At 46.9% G+C, this 23,428-nt stretch overlaps 1 long non-coding RNA gene across 1 annotated transcript; it reads left to right on the forward strand.

Annotated features, from left to right (window-relative positions):
- Window positions 1-21,499: 21,499 nt before the first annotated feature.
- Window positions 21,500-23,402, forward strand: LOC147343476 (uncharacterized). The gene is made up of 2 exons (XR_015156028.1): window positions 21,500-21,690; window positions 23,171-23,402. It is a non-coding gene; the product is annotated as an uncharacterized LOC147343476 (long non-coding RNA).
- Window positions 23,403-23,428: the final 26 nt, after the last annotated feature.

The raw sequence follows: 23,428 nt of genomic DNA on the forward strand, positions 1-23,428 counted from the left end.
GCACTCTCCAAAACTAGAGAAAAGCCCATGCAGCAACGAAGACCCAGCACAGCCAAAAAAAAAAAAATATATATATATATATATATACATATATATATATATATACACACACATACCCTTCCTGCCACAGGAACACTGGGTGTTAACTGCAGGGTCAGTAACCACTGCCCCATATGCCTCACCAGTCACCCCACCTCCCCATCATGCAAAACCCACCCAGCTCTCATAGGCTTGTCAGATGGAAGCCTTGTCCAGTGGAACTCAAGGTCACACCGTGACGTGTGGCAAGAGGTCTCCGGTCTGGGCTTGAATAAAGGAAGTTTGTCTCATACTGGGTTATACCAGCCAAGTGATTCAACTGACTTAGTTCACAAATCATCTAGATTATTTCAGGGAATTGGGAGGAGGGAGAAGTTTACCACCAATAAGACGTTTAAGGTCATGAAGACACAACAACATGCTTTGGAAAGAATTCTCTAATCACTCAATGCCTACTTTTGAGTGTGGAAGTGACCTATTAGTAGCTCTGTCAAGCTTTACTTTCTGATGATGGTTGACTTAGGGAAGGAAAAACCAAGTAATGATAAGAAAGGGCTTCATGGCTGGTATTTACCAGGCAGTACCTGGAAGAGAATCGAGAGAGTGGTGAGGAAAACACGGAGGAGCCTCATTGTCCCGGAACGGAGGTCCTAGAAGGCCTGATGGGAAGGATCAAGGACACAATCACAAGTCCAAGGAGCTCAGGGCCTCCAGGACCAGAGTAGACACAACCTCCTACCCCAGGGCCCTGCACCTGCATCAGCAGGAGGAGTGTGACTGCTCTGTCCTTTCTTGCTCTCTGAGCCCCAGCTGTCGCTCGCCTTGGGTTTGCTTAGACCTGGGGTTTCAGATCTGGGGTTGAGGCCCTCCTGTGCCCACATCTGTGGAGGCGGCGTCCCCGTGAGGCAGAGGCTGGAGCATCCAAAGCCAGTGGTAGGGCGGGAGTCCAGCTGTCACAAAAGGAGGGTAAGGCCAGCAGCCCCTTGTGGGTGAGGAGGTTCCTTAGAAAAGATTTAGAGCCCAGTTGATTGGATCTTCAGGGCTACTTGAAAGGAAAATCCAGAATGGTGGTGGGTTATAATCTTCCTAGAGAATCCACCGGAGAAGGCAATCGCACCCCACTCCAGTACTCTTGCATAGAAAATCCCATGGATGGAGGAGCCTGGAAGGGTCCATGGGGTCACTGAGGGTCGGACACGACTGGGCGACTTTACTTTCACTTTTCACTTTCATGCATTGGAAAAGGAAATGGCAACCCACTCCAGTGTTCTCGCCTGGAGAATCCCAGGGACAGAGGAGCCTGGTGGGCTGCCGTCTATGGGGTTGCACAGAGTTGGACACGACTGAAGTGACTTAGCAGTAGCAGTAGCAGTAGCAGAGAATCCACGTTAAAGGAAGAAAGAGTTTGTATTGGTTAAAAATTAGTGGAGAAATATGCCCAATTATTTCTAGGATTTTAATTTTAATGTTTACTTTCATTTAAATCTATCACAGTTTTTCTGATTATAAAAAATTAATACACATCAGGAAGTTTCAACTAAAAACACACAAAATTTCAGGTCATAAGTAAATGCAGAAATGAAAGGTTTTTTAAAAACCCATAGGCACACCCTTCAGTTATAACTACTACCTACAATTCAGAATATTTCAGCTCTTTTCCTTTGCAAATGAAATTGTGTAAATATTTATTTTTAATTTAAAACATAGAATCTTACTTCACACTCAATGCCAATGTGTTTTTACCACTTAAATATTATCTTGGAAAAATTTTATATCTGTTCAAATGAATTTGCCTCATAAATTTGTATGACTATATATATATATATATATATATATATATATATCTTGAGAAATTTATTTAACACTTACTTTTGTATAAATTCCTACAAGTGGAATCTCCATATATATATATATATATACATATATGCATTTTTCAAGTTTTAATGGGTTTTTCCCAATTGCCCATGCTAGAAACTGTTGTACCACTTTATCCTCTTACTGACAATGTTAAAAAGTATATTTGACAGTCAATATTCCCATTACTAGTAGTTTTAAGAATTTTTTCAATTTTTCCAAATTGAATGAAGGAGTATTTTCTTTTTTGTTTTAATATATTAAAAAAATTGTTTGAGTTTGAATATTTTTTTAAATGTTTTTTGGTTATTTTTATCTCTTAGATTTTACCCATTTTTCTATTCATCTTTCCTTGCTGAAACAAGAAGCACCTTTGACAGAACCATAGGAACATGGGATTCTTCTCCTTCTTCGTCTGTACCCAGACTTCTCCCATCTGAGCCCGGGCTCCCACGCCTTCTGCGCTGGACCCCGAGGGGCCTCACTCATGGCTCCTGAATCAGGGGCTTAGGAACCCCGGCCCCCGTCCTGCCCGACTCTGCACACACTCCAGTCTCGGGGTCCTGCTTCCAGTGAGAACAAGAAGGGACCCTTCAAGATCCCGACGCTCTGGTTGGTCTGGGGGAGGCACCATCCCACTTGCGCACGGGCGGCTTTGGGTCTTGGGCCGTGGTCGGCCGCCATGAGCGTCGGTTGCGCCCGGAAGTGTGTCCGGCGTCGGGCGGCACCACGCAGCTTTGTGCAGAGCGCCCCAGGACCCTCTCCGTGCGGACTGCCCCAGGACCCTCCCTGCGGCCTCAGACAGCCTCCGGGGGGCGACCTCGAGCGGCCGTTCCCTCCGCGGGGAGCAGGACCACACCGAGGTCAGGAGGACTGAGCCCCGGCTGGATGCAAAGCTGGGGCCCGCCAGCGCGCGTGTCCCGTCCCGCAGCCCCCTCGCTCCCTCAGAAGCAGCCTCAGACACCTCTGGGATGTCGTGTGGAAAGATGACGCTGGACCGAGGCTTTGGACCCGGGCTCCGGTCCCGGCTCCGCCTCCGACTACAGGTCACGTCCCTTCGCGCAGTCTCCGCGCCCTCGTAGGCGAGATGCCACAGCTGGGTGAGCTGACCCCCAGGGCCCCTCGATTCTGAGGTGCGTGGCTCCAGATGATTCCGAGAGGCGCGGGGGCCCGACGCAGAGCGGGGACTGGGGGAGGACGGCCGCTCGCTTGGTCCTCGGGCTCCCGCCTGGGGTCCCCGCAGCCGAGACCCATCCGCCCAGGCCCTCAGCTTCGCTCACTCACCTTCTCTCTCTCCTGTAGGCAGCAGGGCCTGAGGAGCCTCCTTCGTCCTCCAGGGCCTGTTCCTGGAGGCGCCCTGATGGCCCGCCGTGTTCCCATCACTGGGCGCTAGTGAACCAGAGAAATCACTGAGTGGGCACCTGCGGACACGCGGTGCCTTCTGGCAGGGACCCAAGGGCCAGCGCCTGACTCCCGGGGCCTCTGTACCCAGGCCTGGCTCATTGGCAGAGACTGGAGGGAAAGCGAGGCTGCAAAATGCGGGGGACTCATCACTGCCCCTGCCTCTCAGCAAGCTCAGGGAGCCAGTCACCGCAGACCCCCTGAGAGCTGAGCTGCTGGGCGAGTGGAGGGTGTTGGAGGGTCCGAGCGCTGCAGTGCCAGAACACTGAGGACAGGAGGGGATAGAAGGTGGAGAACAGCTCTCTGTGACACCGTGGCACGGCCTTAGGGCTCAGATGGTCAGATCCCCCTGCAGAAGGGAGGAAATCAAGAAGAAATAGGGTGGCATGCCAGCAAGAAAAAGAGAGAAAATCTGTCTGGGGAGACAGCACTGTAAATCATAGCTAGACGTGCGCTTTAACCATCGCATCAGCAGGCAAGCAGGGGGCAGGGGCAGGGAAGTTACGAACTCAGCTGAGAAGAGGTGAAGACTCTTGGGGTCTTCAGTACCTTGGTCTGTGGAGGGTGCTTCATCAGGTGCATTTGAAATAGGGAGACAAAAAAATGGTTTAGGTTGAAAATGACAAAAATACGTTGACAATAATATTAAGAAGTGTCCATAAAAGGAAATAGCACAACATTGCTTAATTTCACCTTTTTAATCTTCTTTAATTTTCTGATTTCTCTTCTGATTATTATTCAGAACTCTAGACATTTCCTCCATGAAAGAGTGTCATTAATGAGTCTTAGGATTAACTGAGAAAACACCAATTTTAGAGTCAGGAAACCGGGGCTGTGGCTCCAGAGATGCCACTTGCCTCTGGACCCCTGGGAAGTACCCTCTCTTTTCTGGACCTTAGTTTTCTCATCTGGAAAATGCGATGATCACTTAGGTCCCTCCAACTCTGAGATGCTACAGCATCAGAGCCCAGGGCTCGCACCTGCTGACAGTAGGCTCTGCTGAATGGTTTCTTAGCAAAAAGATACTTCCTGCACTAAGTAAAAGCCAAATTATCTGCCTCTGGGGAAAATATGTTTGTCCCTCCTGCTTAATAAAAGGAAGTAAGTTACTCAGAATGTAGGCTTATCCTCCTGTTTCATGTTACATGAGTATAGTAATCTAACATCCTTGAAGTTTCTGGGCAAAGCACTCAAGTGAGAGAAATTACACCAAGATAGGAAACAGTCAGATGGGTCCCTTTGGGCATCACCTGGTTCTCAGTTTCTAGCACTCTCCTGGCCCCCTTTCCAGGCACAGGGCAGCTTGGCTCAGCACCATTCTTCCTGAGACCCATTTCCTCTGCTCCTACGATTTCCAGTTTCTAGGCAGAATCAGGTACAAAATGAGCAAAATGAGCTCCCAGAATGCCAGGGGCTTTCAGCTGGATCAAACAGATCCACACTGTAATAGTTCATCACTATTCACTGGAGTGAGGAGGAGGGGTCTTAAAGGAAGGAAGGGCTGTTCCTGTTCCTATGGTGTGGGGGTGGCAGCAGGGGTAGAGGTTGAGAAATCTTTGCTGTGAGGTCAGTTTTTGATTTATGGTCTAAGGGATGAGTCAGTATTTATGAGGCAGACACACACACAGTGGTGAAGCCAGTCCTGGAAAAAGGAAGATCATAGGCAAAGATAGAAAGGTATGGATTGCAGTGTGAATTTGGGAAGTCATGTGTCCTTTGGCTAAAGAAAAAGGAAACACTGTAGGATATGTAGACTCAGGTTTGGATATTTGAATTTGTCTTGTAAGCAAAGAGAAGAAACTGAAGGACTTTAAATGAGAAAACAACATTGTCAAGTTTGTAATCTGGAAATAACTCAGTAGCTGTATATAGACTGGATTCAGGAAGTGAAGGTAAAGGACTGTTATAAACCCACCATATATAAAACAGCTAGCTAGTGGGAAGCTGCTGTATAACACAGGAAGCTCAGCTTCAGGAAGTAGAAGAGATGTGCTAACTTAACCATCACATGAGGCGCCACACTTGTAGGAAGCAGTCTGCTTAGGAGGCAGCAGTTGTGAATCTGGTTCTGAGATTGGGGATGGTCCATTTGTGTTATTCTCATTGGTTACCCATTGAAAGAAGGTATTCATAGTAACAATCATTCATCATAGGAAGAAATCCCTGTAGCCTGGAACCCAATTCTGTCTACCCCTTACAAAACCTCTTTAAAGTAGATTGTACAGGGACAGCCCTGGAGGTCAGGTGGTTAAGACTCTGAGCTCAGAATGTTGGGGCACAGGTTCGATCCATGGACAGGGAACTAGATTCCACATGCCACAACTGAGTTCACGTGTCACAACTAAAAATTCTGCATGCAACAGCTAAGAGCCAGAACAAATTAAAAAACAAACAAAATCAGTATAAAGCAAGCAGTTAATTACAATAAATTAAGAAAAATATCACAGGAATATTTCACCTGGACAAAGATGAGCCATCATCAAACAGAAACCACTCAGAATCTCTCCAAAGATACTGAAAGAAAAAGGAGGTGGTGGGGACTGGGAAAGGGGAGCAGGGAGAAGAGACAGGAAGGTGTCCAGGGAGCTTGGAGAGAATCCCATGCCACACGTGGGCACAGACGTGTACACACCAGGGGGCCACAACTGGGGAAATTCACTTCTGGTTGCTTTGATTTTCTTTGAAAACCTGGCATGATGTCTCTCAGCTGAGAGTGGGCGTGGGGAGCTGACAGGAGCTTTGGAGGAGGTGCTGCGTGAAGCAGTCGTGGGGAGTGAAGGCAAGCGGAGGGGAAGGAGGCGTCCAAGCAGGGCCCGTGGGGAGACAGGATCCACTGTGCATGAGGCATCCTGAAAACAGGTTGAATCCGGGGGCGTGGGAAGGGGCTTAGCCACATCAGGTCAAGGATTCTAGGTTTTTCATCTAAAAAGGGTTGAGCCAGAAAGACAGGAGGTGGAAGTCGAGAGCGGTTGCTTAAAACTGAGTTTACAGAGGGTTCACAGGTCCTGGCTGAGAGGGTTTTGTTTGTGTGTTTTCCTTTCTTGACACCAACTGTGTGTCCAGGGCTTCAGCTCAGTTCTGACACTAACCACCCCAAAAGGAGGGGCAACCTAACAGGTATGATCCCAGTTCCACAAGACTGTCCCCACCTCAGATGCCAACTCTTGGGTCCCCAGCTCCCCCACACTTCTGCCCGACTTGGCTACAAACTCAGGAATCCCAGTACCACCCGCTTCAGGTTGGATGATTTGCTAGACTGACTCACAGAACTCCAGAAAACGCCAGAGGAAGGGCCAGGCCACCTCCCCAGGCTCCTTTGTTTTAGACACCTTGGTTGATTTCTTTAACTGACCATTTGGGTCAATTGTTTGTTGGTTTCTCTTCCTACACTTTAAATTCTCCGTCGTATGTTTTAAATTCACCAATAGTGCATCCTTGAATGGAGAATACACTGGCAAACCACTCTAGTATTCTTGCCTGGAAAATCCCAGGGACGGGGGAGCCTGGTGGGCTGCCTTCTAAGGCTCACACAGAGTTCGGACATGATTGATGCGACTTAGCAGCAGCAGCAGCATCCTTGAAATCCCAGATCCCCAACACTATACCTGAACAAAAGGAAAAGCCTAGGCCCCCCATGCATTCTCTCCCTACCTGACACCATGGTAGGGAGAGTGTGCTGTTAAGTTTTAGGTCTCGTAAGCAAACAGCCTCTATTTTTTTTTCTTTTTTCAGACCTTCCTGAGTGCATCAGACCCACAAGGGGCAGTCTGTCCACAACACTGGTGATTCACAGGCTGAGAATAGCAGAAAATAGTGCAGGACACCCTGGGCTCCCTTTGCCACCCCAGTGGTGCCTCCAGCTCCCTGCTGCAGAGGCCACATGCGTAATCTGAGCCCAGTAAACGACCAAGCCCTCCTTGGTTCTCAGTATTGGCTCCATAGTCACTGAGGAAACAGACTTTATGGAGTACCTGTCAGGAGCCAAACACAGACAAGTTCGTGGTCCCTTCCCCCTCCCAGAGGTCACTGTTGTTGTTCTTGTTATTGTTCAGTTGCTTTCCCAGTCATGTCTAACTCTGTGACCCCATGGATTGCAGCACTCCAGGCTCCTCTGTCCTTCACTATCTTCCGGAGTTTGCTCAAATTCATGTCCATGAGACTGTGATGCCATCCAACCATCTCATCCTCTACCACCTCCTTCTTGTGCCCTCAATCTTTCCAAGGATCAGGGTCTTTCCCAATGAGTTGGCTCTTTGCATCAGGTGGACAAAGCATTGGAGCTTCAGTATTAGGCTTCCAATGAATATTCTGGGTTGATTTCCCTTAGGATTGACTGGTTGGATCTCCTTGTAGTCCAAGGGACTAATGCCCACCATTCAGTGAAGATGAGGGTGAATGTTATTTAAAGGTAAAGTACAATGTAAAACCATGTTAGTTGAGAACTACTGACATTACACTATGGGAACTTATCAGAACTACTGGAATACAAAGCTGGAGGTCCTTGCACTGCTGAGAATGTGTCCTCACCTCCTCACCAAGATTCCACAGAGTTCTGCAGACAAGATGAGCAGGAGAGGGTTGGAGAGGAGGAGGGGAGGAGGTCAAGGTCACTTGGGGCTGGATGGAGCCATCCCATAATTTGACAGGGATGCTGGTTCCAGCTGGACACTCAGGATCTGTGCTTCTCACTCTGTGCAAGCTCTGCCTCAATTGAAAATTGGCAAAGACAAAATGCAGGGTTTGTAATAAAAAGAGCCCTTTAGGTCTCATTTTAAAATGGGTACATGGGCCAGACAGGAGGGATGGAGGACCACTCCCATGTGTCCCCTCACCTCTACCGGACCACAAATGCTGTCCATCTCAAAGCTTCTAACGGCTGGAAACCCACACTGTGAGGAAAAGGGAGACAAGACACAGAAGAGCGAATCTGAGAACCTCCCTGTGGTGCTTCATCTCAGGTACGGACGCGGCTGGGCCTTGCTGCTCGGATATTTGGCCAGACGTCATTCTGGATGTTCCTGTGAGGATGTTTGGAAATGAGACGTACATTTAAATCAGTGGACTTTGGTAAAGCAGGTTATTATTACCCCTCCGTGACATGGGTGGGCCTCATCCAATCAGTTGAAGGCCTGAACAAAGACTGACTTCCCCCCAAAGGGAAGGAATTCTGTCAGCAGCCAGCCTTCAGATTTGAACTCCAGCATCAGCTCCTCCCTGAGTCCTGTTGGTCTACCGCACTGGCACTGGATCTGTTTGTTTGTTTGGGGACTTGCCAAAACGTTTGTTTGTTTGGGACTTACTTTCATAAAGGTGTGAGATGATTCCTTAAAGAAATGGGTTATGTCTGTGGAGAACCCTGACTGACTCACAACCAAATGTGGACAAATGAAGAAGAAAAAGATGGGAGATACCCGCAGAAAGCCCCTCAGGAATGGTCTGTGGGTGTCTACACTCTGAAGTAACTTTTCCTGGGTTGCAGAACCTTTGGAGAACATACCGCCCCCGCCCCCCCCCCCCACCCCCCAAGCAAACAGACACAAGACAGTTGTGGAAAATTTCAGTTTCTTCACCAAAACTTGACCAACAGACTGCAGCTGAGATTGCGTTAGCATGATGTGGACAACGTGTTTTTGCAACCCTGCAGTAACACACACACAGAGACACAGCTGGTGGGAGAAATGAACAGAAGCTAAGAAACACAGAGCAAGAAGGGCAGCCCCAAATGCCAGGGCTGGGAAGCCTGGAGTGGGGGTTGGTGGTGGGCAGAGGACTGGGGAGCCGGGGAGTCTCAGGAGGCAGCCAGTCCCAGAGATGCCAGGGCTCAGGGAAGAGCTTCCCCGGAGACCCTGGGTGATGATGGTGGGTCTCTGGGAAGCCCTGATGACTGGCAGCCACGTGGTTTCCATTGCTTCCTTCCTCCCATGGTCCATCAGAGGAGACTTCCACCCCTGAGCCCCTCTGAGCAGAGTGGACAGAGCTCCTGTTTCTAAGGTCTTACCTCCCGCTGAAGCTGCTGGGTAAAATAAATGAGGTGGTACAGGCAGCTCACTGGAGCCACCATCTACACTACCTTGGAGCTGGGTTACCTCTCCTTTAGCAGTTTTCCCTCCACAAGATGAGACAGGCTGAGGATATAGAAAGAGGTTAGGAGGGAAAGTGAGGGAAGCAAAATGAGCCAGAGTGACGGAAACCTGCTCATAGAACCTGCATCACTGCCCCTGAAACGTGCAGGAAAATAACAGGAAAGCTCGAAGGGACTGGGATCTTCAGCATAACTAAAACAAGGGGCATCATTCAGGAACATGCAGCTCCAGGAGAGAACAGGAATGTTGCTGAGGTGAGGGGAGTGGTTTACCTGATTATCTCAGGAAGAAAGGGCATGCCCTCAAAGACATGAGCTTGGACCCCAGAATCAGCATTAAAAAAAAAAAAAATGCACTGTGATGGGACTGTATACTGCCCTCCTACAGTACACAACTAAGGAACCAGGCAAATCCTGCGAAACTACTGATTCAGACTCTGGCACAAGCAGTACAGGACCGTAATTGAGGAGACAAGAAAACAAGTGAGGTAAGGGACTTCCCTGGTGGTCTGGTGGCTGGGATTCTGTGCTCCCAACGCAGGGGGCCTGGGTCCACCCCTGGTCGGGGAACTAGATCCCACATGCCACAACTAAGATCCTGCCTGCCATGATTAAGGTCCAAGACAGCCAAATTAATGAATTTGCTAATTAAATGTTATGTGCTTAACCATTTATAAAAAAAGAAATGAAAACAAGTGAAGTGAGACTTATGACATCTCCAGCCTCTACAGATTTCCAGGCCTAAAGCTCAGGCAACAAGAACCCAAACAGACCATCAATCCTTCTGAGTCGAGGAGAGTGGGGTCAAAGTTCAGAGAGTGCAGGCATCTTCACTTCTGGACAGAAAACCAGCAATGGGCATTGGGATAAGGGATGTGTGCCTGTGTGCTAAGTCACTGCAGTTGTGTCCGACTCTGCTACTCTGTGGACTGTGGAGGTGCTGACCCTTTGTGACCCCATGGACTGTAGCCTGCCTGTGTAGCCTGCCTAAAAACTCTGTGCTTTTCATTCAATTCTAAAACTGCTCTGAAAAACTGAAAAACGAAGTCTATTATACTAGATGGAATTTTGGCTCAGCTTGATGGGATAAAGTCTGATGCTAAGATTCTAGACACTATCTTAAGGAGAGAGATGGTCATTTCAGTAAAACAAGCAAACAAAACAAACAAAACAAGAATCAGATATAAACTAACTATAAAAAACCCACTTGAGACATCAAATATAAAGGCAAGTGGATTTAAAATGAAATGACGGAAACAGATATGCTGTGGTCATTGTTTAGACTCTCAGTCATGTCCAACACTCTTGAGAACCCCATGGAATCATCCAGTCAAGATTACTGCAGTGTGTTGCCATGCCCTCTTCTGGGGAAACTCCCTGACCCAGGGATCAAAACCATGTCTCTGCATCTCAGGCAGATTCTTTACTGTTGAGCTGACAGATATGCTATGGCAACATTAATTTAAAGAAAACATGGTAGGCTGTACTGGTTAATTGACAGGCATCCTGGTGGCTAGGATGGTAAAGAATCTGCCTCCTATGTGGGAGACCTGGTTTGATCCCTGGTTTGGGAAGATGCCCTAGAGGAGGGCATGGCAACCCACTTCAGTATTCTTGCCTGGAGAATCCCCATGGTCAGAGGAGCCTGGCAGGCTACAGTCTATGGGGTCACAAAGGGTCAGACATGCCTGAGTGACTAAGCACAGCACAATCAAGTAATTTTTAGGACAAGGACCAAATATAGAGAGCTGATATTTATCCTAATGATAAAATGTTTAATTCATCAAGAATACATATGAATACTGAATCAGAATGTACTTAGCAAAGGAATTTTAAAATTCTTAAAGAAAACTTACAGGAATCATCAGAGATACAGACAAATTAGCAATTACAATTGGAATTTCCCTGACAATCCCGTGGTTAAGATTCCAAGTTTTCAATGCAGGGGGCACAGGTTGCATCCCTGGTTGGGCAAGTAAGATCTCTTATACCATACACAAAATTCAACGCAAGATAGATTAAAGGTTTACAAAAACCACAAAACTCCTGAAACCACAAAACTCCTAAAAGAAAGCATAGGAGAACAGTTCTTTGGCATGGGTCTCCACAAGGATGGTTTTGAGCTTGACACCAAAAGCACAAGCCACAAAAACAAAGCTAAAGTGTAGGATGCATCAAATTGAAAAGCTTCTGCACAGCAAAGGAAACAATGAACAAACTGAAAAGATGGTGCTCTTTTAATGCTCCAGTGATTTCTGAGGCTGGATGAGATAGCAGCAGTGTTGCGCGAAAGAGAGTGGGGTGAGAGAGGATGGTCGCATCCCAGGTCACGTCCAACTCCCTGGGATGGCCGCCAAATGTGGGGACTTGGCTCCGCACAGGCAAGGACTCAAGAGCGAGTCATGGTGAAGGAAGGTCAATCCAGGGAGGAAACACGCTACACGGGGAGTGTGGGCCATCTTGGAAAGCAAGCCCAGCACCAGGGTATGGGGCTGTCAGTGTTTATATGGGTGGGTTATTTCATAGGCTAATGAGTGGGAGGAGTATTCCAGCTATTTTGCAGAAAGGATGGGTATTTCCAGGAACTGGGTCAGCACCTACTTTTTGACCTTTATGGTGAGCCTTGAAATTGTCATGGCGCCTCTGGGTGTGTCACCTAGCTGCCGTGTTACAAAGGGATTTAAAAACATATATTTACTTCAGGTCTTAGTTGCGGTATGCAGGATATTCATCTCAGCACATTGGCTTAGTTGTCTCATGGCATGTGGAGAAGGAAATGGCAACCCACTGCCGTATTCTTGCTTGGAAAATTCCAGGGACAGAGGAGCATGGTGGCCCAATGTCCATGGGGTCGCAAAGAGTCAGACACTCTGAGCGACTTCACTTTCTTTCTTTGATGTGGAATCCTAGTGACCAAGCCAGAGACTGAATCCACATCCCTTCGCTGCAAGGCAGATTCTTAACCACTGGACCACCAGGGAAGTCCCCATCATTCTTAAAAGGTTGTGCCCCGCCCAATTCTGATCTCATTAGCACCAGGTAGCTGGCATTTGACAGCGCTATTTGAGCTTTCCATTATAGAAGAATGTCCTGGTAAAGCTCTCAGGACACTGGTGACTCAGGAGGCAGGCAGGAACATTGAAAGAGAGGTCGATTTTGCTGCAAGTTACATCACTGCCACTTAGTAGACTGCGGCCTTGGACACATCTTTTTGTTGGATTTGCAGCCAATTTTAATTGACTTTTTAAGTCAGTTTTGCCTGTGGCCTCAGACATGGCTTTCTAGTCCTCAGGACCATCTTGTATAAACCTTGGGTCATACCTACCTGGCGGGTTTGTTTAGAATTCAAAGAGGTAATTTGAATAAAAGTGGCCAGCTACTGAGCAAGGCTCATTGCAAAATACAATGGTGGGACAAGTTCAAAGAAGAAACTAGTAAAAGTGTCAGTGGGGGAGGACAGATTTGGCCCAGCCCTGGTCCCCTTCTCAGGGTAGGTCCCCTTGTGACTGTCAGAAGCCATGGCGCCGGCCCCGTCCAAAGGACAAGGGAACTGGGGACAACGGCCTCTGCCCATTAACACCCAGGGCTCCGTGGTGAGAACACCTGTTTGTGGAGTCGTAGATGTGAAGGGCTTTGCTCTTCAAAACCTTATCTGTAGGACTGGGACACCCCTTCTTGCCTGAAGAACTGAGGTACTTTGCTGGAAAGAGCCTGCCTCAATTTCCTACTCACAGGTTAAGGGTTTGGGGACACAGCATTTATCTTCCCTTTAACGAATGAAACCATGAGTTACGTCTCAGCCCAGGCATGAAGCAGCCACAACCCACATGGCCTTGTTTGGCTTTGAGCCTGGGAAAACTAACAGTTCATGTAGACTTGACCTAAAACTAACCCTTCCCTCTACCCTATATGAACTCATCTCTGGTTTCTGGTGAGCCACCCCATGGTTTCCTGGGTGGGTGACATCCTTGCTGAAGCAACAGGACCCTTCCCTGATGTACAGAGATGCCCCTGGGCGCTATCTCCAGGATTAACATAGCTGCAAAGGACTCATCTTTAGACCTTGCCAAGGAAAAATAAGCCACTGCAATTGTGGAATTCCTGACAAGGGCCATGTCCCACTGTTGAGGAACCATGGCAAGAAACTCCCTTGAAACTCAACATGGCACCCTGACCCCTTTTGGAAATGCACTTCTATGAAAAGTCATGCCTGGTCTTGCACATAAAACTGCATCATCAGCTTCCTTAAAAGAAAAAAAAAAAAATCTGCTGTGCTGCAAACCATAGATCACTAAAACACACCAATTTTTGTTTTGTTTATTTATTTAGGCTGTACTAGGTTGTAGAAAATTCTGAAAGAGATGGGAATACCAGACCACATGACCTGCCTCTTGAGAAACCTATATTCAGATCAGGAAGCAACAGTTAGAACTGGACATGGAATAGACTGGTTCCAAATAGGAAAAGCAGTACGTGAAGGCTGCATATTGTCACCCTGCTTATTTAACTTATATGCCGAGTACATCATGAGAAACGCTGGGCTGGAAGAAGCACAAGCTGGAATCAAGAATGCCAGGAGCAATATCAATAACCTTAGATATGCAGATGACACCACCCTTATGGCAGAAAATGAAGAGGAACTAAAGAGCCTCTTGATGAAAGTGCAAGAGGAGAGTGAAAAAGTTGGCTTAAAGCTCAACATTCAAAAAACTAAGATCATGGCATCTGGTTCCATCACTTCATGGGAAATAGATGGGGAAACAGTGGAAACAGTGTCAGACTTTATTTTTTTGGGCTCCCAAATCACTGCAGATGGTGACTGCAGCCATGAAATTAAAAGACGCTTACTCCTTGAAAGGAAAGTTATGACCAACTTAGATAGCATATTAAAAAGCAGAGACGTTACTTTTCCAACAAAGGTCCATGTAGTCAAGGCTATGGTTTTTCCAGTGGTCATGTACGGATGTGAGAGTTGGACTATAAGGAAAGCTGAGCACCGAAGAATTGATGCTTTTGAACTGTGGTGTTGGAGAAGACTCTTGAGAGTCCCTTGGACTGTAGGAGATCCAACTAGTCCATTCTAAAGGAGATCAGTCTTGGGTGTTCTTTGGAAGTAATGATGCTAAAGCTGAAACTCCAGTTCTTTGGCCACCTCATGTGAAGAGTAGACTCATTGGAAAAGACCCTGATGCTGGGAGGGATTGGGACAGGAGGAGAAGGCGACGACAGAGGATGAGATGGCATGATGGCATCATGAACTTGTTGGACGAGAGTTTCAGTGAACTCCGGGAGTTCGTGATGGACAGGGAGGCCTGGCCTGCTCCAGTTCATGGAGTCACAAAGACTCAGACACGACTGAGGGACTGAACTGAACTGAACTGAGGTCGTAGTTGTGGCATGTAGGATCTAGTTACATGACGTGCTATGCTTGGGAGTACAGAGTCTTACCCATTGGACCATTAAGGAAGTCCCATAAAACAGCATTTTTAAAAATTACATTTTTAAAAAATTTTGAATTAGTGTATAGCTGATTAATAATGTGATAGTTTCAGGTGGACAGCAAAGAGACTCAGCCATGCATATACATGTATCCATTCTGCCCCAAACTTCCTTCCCATCCAAGCTGTCACATACCATTAAGCAGAATTCCCTGAAAAACATCATTTTCAATGAAGATACACACTAGACAACGATTCAGTCTCACTACTTTATCCAGTGTAGTATTATAGCATGTTTATAAATTGATCCTGCAGTATAGATTTTGCCTGCAAGTTCCATATATATATATATATACACACACACACACACACACACACACACACACACACACATATCGTCCAAGGTAAGGAGCAATGGCTGCGCTTTGCTGGAGCAGCTGTGAAGAGATACCCCACGCCCAAGGTAAGAGAAACCCAAGTAAGACGGTACGTGTTGCAAGAGGGCATCAGAGGGCAAACACACTGAAACCATACTCACAGAAAACTAGTCAATCTAATCTCACTAGGACCACAGCCTTGTCTAACTCAATGAAACTAAGCCATGCCCGTGGGGCAACCCAAGACAGGCGGGTCATGGTGGAGAGATTTGACAGAATGTGGTCCACTGGAGAAGGGAATGGCAAACCTCTTCAGGATTCTTGACTTGAGAACCCCATGAACAGTATGAAAAGGCAAAATGATAGGATACTGAAAGAGAAACTCCCCAGGTCAGTAGGTGCCCAATACGCTACTGGAGATCAGTGGAGAAATAACTCCAGAAAGAATGAAGGGATGGAGCCAAAGCAAAAACAATACCCAGCTGTGGATGTGACTGGTGATAGAAGCAAGGTCCAATGCTGTAAAGAGCAATATTGCATAGGAAACTGAAATGTCAGGTCCATGAATCAAGGCAAATTGAAAGTGGTCAAACAAGAAACAGCAAAAGTGAATGTCGACACTCTAGGAATCAGCAAACTGAAATGGACTGGAATGGGGGAATTTAACTCAGATGACCATTATATATGCTACTGCTAGCAGGAATCCCTCGGAAGAAATGGAGTAGCCATCATGGTCAAAAAAGAGTCCAAAATGCAGTACTTGGATGCAATCTCAAAAACGACAGAATGATCTCTGTTCATTTCCAAGGCAAACCATTCAATATCACAGTAATCCAAGTCTATGCCCCAACCAATAATGCTGAAGAAGCTGAAGTTGAATGGTTCTATGAAGACCTACAAGACCTTTTAGAACTAACACCCAAAATAGATGTCCTTTTCATTATAGGGGACTGGAATGCAAAAGGAGGAAGTCAAGAAACACCTGGAGTAACAGGCAAATTTGGCCTTGGAGTACGGAATGAAGCAGGGCAAAGACTAATAGAGTTTTGCCAAGAAAATGCACTGGTCATAACAAACACCCTCTTCCAACAACACAAGAGAAGACTCTATACATGGACATCACCAGATGGTCAACACCAAAATCAGATTGATTATATTCTTTGCAGCCAAAGATGGAGAAGCTCTATACAGTCAGCAAAAACAAGACCAGGAGCTGACTGTGGCTCAGACCATGAACTCCTTATTGCCAAATTCAGACTTAAATTGAAGAAAGTAGGGAAAACACTGGACCATTCAGGTATGACCTAAATCAAATCCCTTATGATTATACAGTGGAAGTGAGAAATAGATTTAAGGGTCTAGATCTGATAGACAGAGTGCCTGATGAACTATGGAATGAGGTTCGTGACACTGTACAGGAGACAGGGATCAAGACCATTCCCATAGAAAAGAAATGCAAAAAAGCAAAATGGCTGTCCAGGGAGGTCTTACAAATAGCTGTGAAAAGAAGAGAAGCAAAAAGCAAAGGAGAAAAGGAAAGATATAAACATCTGAATGCAGAGTTCCAAAGAATAGCATTAAGAGATAAGAAAGCCTTCTTCAGCAATCAATGCAAAGAAATAGAGGAAAACAACAGAATGGGAAAGACTAGGAATCTCTTCAAGAAAATCAGAGATACCAAAGGAACATTTCATGCAAAGATGAGCTCGATAAAGGACAGAAAAGGTATGGACCTAACAGAAGCAGAAGATATTAAGAAGAGATGGCAAGAATACACAGAAGAACTGTACAAAAAAGATCTTCACGACCCAGATAATCACGATGGTGTGATCACTGACCTAGAGCCAAACATCCTGGAATGTGAAGTCAAGTGGGCCTTAGAAAGCATCACTAAGAACAAAGCTAGTGGAGGTGATGGAATTCCAGTTGAGCTAATCCAAATCCTGAAAGATGATGCTGTGAAAGTCCTGCACTCAATAAGCCAGCAAATTTGGAAAACTCAGCAGTGGCCACAGGACTGGAAAAGGTCAGTTTTCATTCCAATCCCAAAGAAAGGCAATGCCAAAGAATGCTCAAACTACCGCACAATTGCACTCATCTCACACGCTAGTAAAGTGATGCTCAAAATTCTCCAAGCCAGGCTTCAGCAATACATGAACCGTGAACTTCCTGATATTCAAGCTGGTTTTAGAAAAGGCAGAGGAACCAGAGATCAAATTGCCAACATCCACTGGATCATGGAAAAAGCAAGAGAATTCCAGAAAAACATCTATTTCTGCTTTATTGACTATGCCAAAGCCTTTGACTGTGTGGATCACAATAAACTGTGGAAAATTCTGAAAGAGATGGGAATACCAGACCACCTGATCTGCCTCTTGAGAAATTTGTATGCAGGTCAGGAAGCAACAGTTAGAACTGGACATGGTACAACAGACTGGTTCCAAATAGGAAAAGGAGTTCATCAAGGCTGTATATTGTCACCCTGTTTATTTAACTTATATGCCGAGTACATCATGAGAAATGCTGGACTGGAAGAAACACAAGCTGGAATCAAGACTGCTGGGAGAAATAACAATAACCTCAGATATGCAGATGACAACACCCTTATGGCAGAAAGTGAAGAGGAACTCAAAAGCCTCTTGATGAAAGTGAAAGTGGAGAGTGAAAGAGTTGGCTTAAAGCTAAACATTCAGAAAAGGAAGATCATGGCATCTGGTCCCACCACTTCATGGGAAATAGATGGGGAAACAGTGTAAACAGTGTCAGACTTTATTTTTCTGGGCTCCAAAATCACTACAGATGGTGACTGCAGCCATGAAATTAAAAGATGCTTACTCCTTGGAAGGAAAGTTATGACCAACCTAGATAGCATATTCAAAAGCAGAGACATTACTTTGCCAACAAAGGTTCGTCTAGTCAAGGCTATGGTTTTTCCTGTGGTCATGTATGGATGTGAGAATTGGACTGTGAAGAAGGCTGAGCACCAAAGAATTGATGCTTTTGAACTGTGGTGTTGGAGAAGACTCTTGAGAGTCCCTTGGACTGCAAGGAGATCCAACCAGTCCATCCTAAAGGAGATCAGCCCTGGAATTTCTTTGGAAGGAATGATGCTAAAGCTGAAACTCCAGTACTTTGGCCCCCTCATGCGAAGAGTGGACTCATTGGAAAAGACTCTGTTGCTGGGAGGGATTGGGGGCAGGAGGAGAAGGGGACGACAGAGGATGAGATGTCTGGATGGCATCACTGACTCGATGGACGTGAGTCTCAGTGAGCTCCAGGAGTTGGTGATGGAGTGGGAGGCCTGGCATGCTGTGATTCATGGGGTCACAAAAAGTCAGACACGACTGAGTGACTGATCTGATCTGATCAGATATATGCATATATATATATGTAGATGATATCTACCTCTCTCAAATATCATTTAGAGCTAAAGCAGAAGGAATCATGATAAAGACAACTTATTTTCCCTCAGAAAAATCCTATCCCTGGGTGCCAGCCAGGGACTCTGTCTGCTTGAGGCAGCCTCCATGGTTTTGCCGAGTCTCAGATGCGAGACTCTGAGACACAGCGGGGGACCTGAACAGGACTGAAGCTCTGGGGGCTCCTTCAGGACGGGGTTCTCCTGGGTACCCAAATTTCTAAAGGCTTTGGAGTTCTACTCATAGCTGCATGGCAAGTTTCATCCTGAGATTTAGCATTTCTGAAAAGCTAGGTCAGTGTCTCTCCAACACTGAGATGGACAGATGTTACAAAGTGAGGGATGTTACTTAGTGATGGAGGTCCTCCTTAATCCAGTGAAGGGGTCCCCACTGCTGGGCCTGCTTCGTGATACTAGGCTGGGGAGATGCGTTCAGTGGCAGCGTCATCCTCCCACTCTGTCTCTGATGAAGGGAAACAGAGCACCCATCTGCCCACCACGTGTCCCACTGAGATTTCATGAGACAGGTGTGTGATTGTGTTGCAGTGAATTAAGAGAAGTTTTTTTCTCTCTCTTTCTTTTTTCCCTTTTGTGTCTTTCTCCACTTTAAATGTTCCTAACCTACAGTCTGTATTGATAACCAAGTTTCTTCTTTGCAGAAGACTAACCTATTATGTGAACTACACCTGACACCTATGGCTCTCCATTTCTGCAGGAGCCACATTCTGCATGTATTATCCTTTAACTTGTTCTAGCCAAATCCTGATACTTAACTTTATCGCATCATAAACCTCCCCTTGTGTAGTTTGTTTTTCCCTTCCTTTGCTGTATGTTACCTCATGTTGATGCTTATCTTTATGGTGCACTCTCTTTGGAAGCCACCCCATAGTGGTTTGCCTTCCCCCTTTTGTAGTATAGGAAGAAAGTCACCAGGAAATCCCCAAAGGACAATCGACCCAACCACAGGGACCATCTGCCAGACCCAAATACCTAGCTACCTGACACTGGCCTATTGACTGTTTCCCAACAGTGCAAAAGAGAGAATTCAGGACCCCTACACCTTTTGTCCTGTATCTCCAAGCCCTGACTGTGAGCCCCAATTGTATGATCCCCTAGATTCCCGATGGAGGGGAGACAGGCTCCTTGAGGCAGGAACCTATTGTGTTCTCCATTCTGTTGGCTTAATGATTAAAGCCATCTTTCTGTGTCCTCCAAACTCTGTCTCCACAATTTTTATTCAGCTCTGGTGGGCAAAGAAAACCAAGATTTTGGCGACAACTGTTGCTGCCAACCCGTAACAGGCTAGCTGACGTGGGGAGCAGGTCGGGACCACTGAGTCTCTTCCCTCAGTGCCCCAGGGCCCAGAAAGAGAGGGGCTGTCTCTGCAGATGCTGGGAGTCAGCAAGTCTTGCCCAGGGAGTGAAACTGCCTCTGAAAGAGTTAGTCCCTATTTAGGCCTGAAACAGCCTTTCATGGAAACAGTGTACGTGTTAGTTGCTTAGTCATGTCCGATTCTCTGCAACCCCGTAGACTACAGCCCACCAGGCCCCTCAGTCCGTGGGACTCACCAGGCAAGAACACTGGAGCACGTTGCCATTTCCTTCTCCAAAAGGAACCATCAGTTCATTTCAGTTCAGTAACTAAGTCGTGTCTGAGTGTTTGCCACTCCATGAATCGCAGCACGCCAGCCCTCCTTGTCCATCAACAACTCCCAGAGTTCATTCAAACTCATGTCCATTGAGTCAGTGATGCCATCCAGCCATCTCATCCTCTGTCGAGCCCTTCTCCTCCTGCCCCCAATCCTTCCCAGCATCAGAGTCTTTTCCAATGAGTCAACACTTCACATGAGGTGGCCAAAGTATTGGAGTTTCAGCTTCAGCATCATTCCTTCCAAAGAACACCCAGGACTGATCTCCTTTAGGATGGACTGGTTGGATCTCCTTGCAGTCCAAGGGACTCTTAAGAGTCTTCTCCAACACCACAGTACAAAAGCATCAATTCTTTGGGGCTCAGCTTTCTTCACAGTCCAACTCTCACATCCATACATGACCACTGAAAAAGCCATAGCCTTGACTAGACGGACCTTTGTAGGCAAAGTAATATCTGTGCTTTTCAACTGTCACCTAGGTTGGTCATAACTTTCCTTTCAAGGAGTAAGCGTCTTTTAATTTCATGGCTGCAGTCACCATCTACAGTGATTTTGGATTCCCAAAAAATAAAGTCTGACACTGTTTCCACTGTTTCCCCATCTATCTGCCATGAAGTGATAGGACCAGATGCCATGATCTTAGTTTCTGAATGTTGAGCTTTAAGCCAACTTTTTCACTCTCGTCTTTCACTTTCATCAAGAGGCTTTTCAGTTCCTCTTCACTTTCTGCCATAACGGTGGTGTCATCTGCATATCTGAGGTTATTGATATTTTTCCCTGCAATCTTGATTACAGCTTGTGCTTCTTCCAGCCCATGAGGAACTATAGAAATAAAGAAAGTGAAGTCTCCCTTTTATGTCTGACTCTCTACAACCCCATGAACTGTAGCCCACCAGCCTCCTCCATCCATGGAATTTTCCAGGCAAGTGTACTGGAGTGGGGTGCCATTTCCTTTTGCACAGGAAAACAGTGGGCAGATTCAAAGCCCTGGAAGGGTGAGGGTGGGGCTGGGGAGTGGGTAAGCGAAGGTTCCGCAAGAAGTCTGTGCCCCTGCCTGGGGAAACAGGCAAGTCTGTGCCCCTTGCCACACCCCTGCCCATCAGCTGAAATGACTGCCAGGTAAAAGCTCCTGGTCAAAAGGACAGCAGGAAAGCTTTTTCTGGGGTTTTCCCCAGCCTCATTAGCATACGAGTGACTGCCCCTGTTTTGTGCTATAAAGGCCACTCGCATTACACACAGGGAAGAGGCTCAATTAACCAGTTCCTAATAAACAAATCCACAGCCAGCACGGAATTCCTCCCGGAACCTGGGACCTTTATAAAGCGGCAAGCATAGCCTCTTCTCCAGTGTCAGCCACAGAGCTCGGGACGCCAGGATGAGGCTCCATCACCTGCTCCTGGCGCTCCTCTTCCTGGTCCTGTCTGCTGAGTCAGGTGAGCTCGTGAGAGCCCCGGGGGGAGCCATGGGCTCTCTCTCCTGTTTCTACCTCCTTCTGTCCTGCTACCCTTATCTACATGTGGTCAGACTAAACCTTCATATTTGATGCTTCTGAGAAGCCAGCGCTGAGTCTTTAGTAGCGAGAGGGGTCTGAGAACCGCCCTGTAAAATTCCTGGCTGTTTCTAAGCCACTCTAGCGAGTCAAGCTTCTGAGCCCATCTCCTCATTGGTCTCATGAGGAGGAAATAGAAGATGCCTCTGTTAAGTGACTCTCCTTGTTTTCTTTTTCATAAAAGCAAGAAATTTGATTTTGTCCCATGACAGAAGCACAGAATGCTGCTTTATAAATCTTTCTATTTGAAGGGTGGAAGCTCTGGATGACCAGACAAGTCCAGAGGAGAGTCAGGCCGAGCCTGGGCTTTGGGAGCTGCCCTTGGGACGCTCCGTGCTGAGTCTCCTCAGCAGGAAGGTCCTCCAGGACACGTCGCTGACGATGCAACCCTCTCTCCACAGCTGGGAGGCAGCACATCCAAAGCAGTGTGCAGGATCGACTGTCTGATTTTCATCTTACCTTTGATATTTCCGGAAATAGGATGAAAATATGTAGGAAGGAAGGAGGGAAGGAGGGAGGGAGAGGATGCAGAGACTGAGACCTGAGACAACTGATTAGATGTCAAAATCAAGTTGAAAAGGCCTTGTCTGATCAGTGTTGTTTATGAACCCAACTCTTAGCACAGTGGCAGGGAGAGAGGACAGGGGTGTAAGGAATGTGGCCTCTCAGTGCCCAGGCCCCGGGTTCTATCCCTGGACAGGGAACTAGAGAGGAACCAGAGGTGTCTTGTGGCCAAAAGAGAAAAGGGCCTGTGAGGAAGATGGGAAGGTGGCTAGTCAGGAGGAAACCACAAAGGGAGGAGGAGAGGGGTTGACTGGCACCAGTGCTGAGAGCGTTCTGAGTCAGTAGAGACGATGATACAAAACTTTTTTTTCTGAACCATTGTCACTGTCAGCTGTAAGTTGCTTTGAGAGTAAGTTCTCTTTAAACAGTTCTTACACTTTCAGCTGCATCTTTTCCTTGTATCTCAGCTCCACTACTTGACTGACTCCATGAGTTGGAAAACTAAACTGTGAAAAGAGACCCCTGCGGGCTGCTTCTGACTCTGGGCGGAAGGTCGATGTAGCAGAGCTTCCTGGTCTTTGCCGTCGTGGTGGAGCTTATCCCGCACACAACCGGGGTTCACATGCCCCAGTCCCTCAGCCTCTGGTTCTGGAAACGGAAGGTCCACCAGAACCTGGGCAGGGTCAGTATCTGTCTGGAAGCTGGTCCACGGGGTCCTGGACTCACATCTTGTTGTCAGGAGGCTGTGTCCGCATCTCAGCACAGAAAGCCCCAGGGCCTCACTCAGAGGGGACACAGCTGGCCTTCTCGAGATGCTGCTTTCCTGCTGACACGTTTTTCCCTCTTTCTTCTCTTTTTAGGATTTATTCAATGCGTAAGATTCCTCTAAGCTGCTGTAGGAATATAGGCATCTGTGTGCCGATCAAGTGCTCTGGAAACATGAGACAGATTGGCATCTGTCTTGGAGCCCAAGTAAAATGCTGCAGGAGGTGGTAAAAGAAGGCAAAGACGCGGCCAGGACCGATGCGGAAACTGCACCCTTCGACAGAGCATCTAAAATTTAAACCAGAATAAAATTTATTCAAAGTTAAAGAATCTTGCCCACTGGTCATTGATGT

This window comes from Bos grunniens, chromosome 27 (genome assembly GCF_055505025.1).
Source record: "Bos grunniens cultivar Pamir isolate PY7600 chromosome 27, Bosgru_T2T1.0, whole genome shotgun sequence".
In the NCBI taxonomy this organism is placed as follows: domain Eukaryota; kingdom Metazoa; phylum Chordata; class Mammalia; order Artiodactyla; family Bovidae; genus Bos; species Bos grunniens.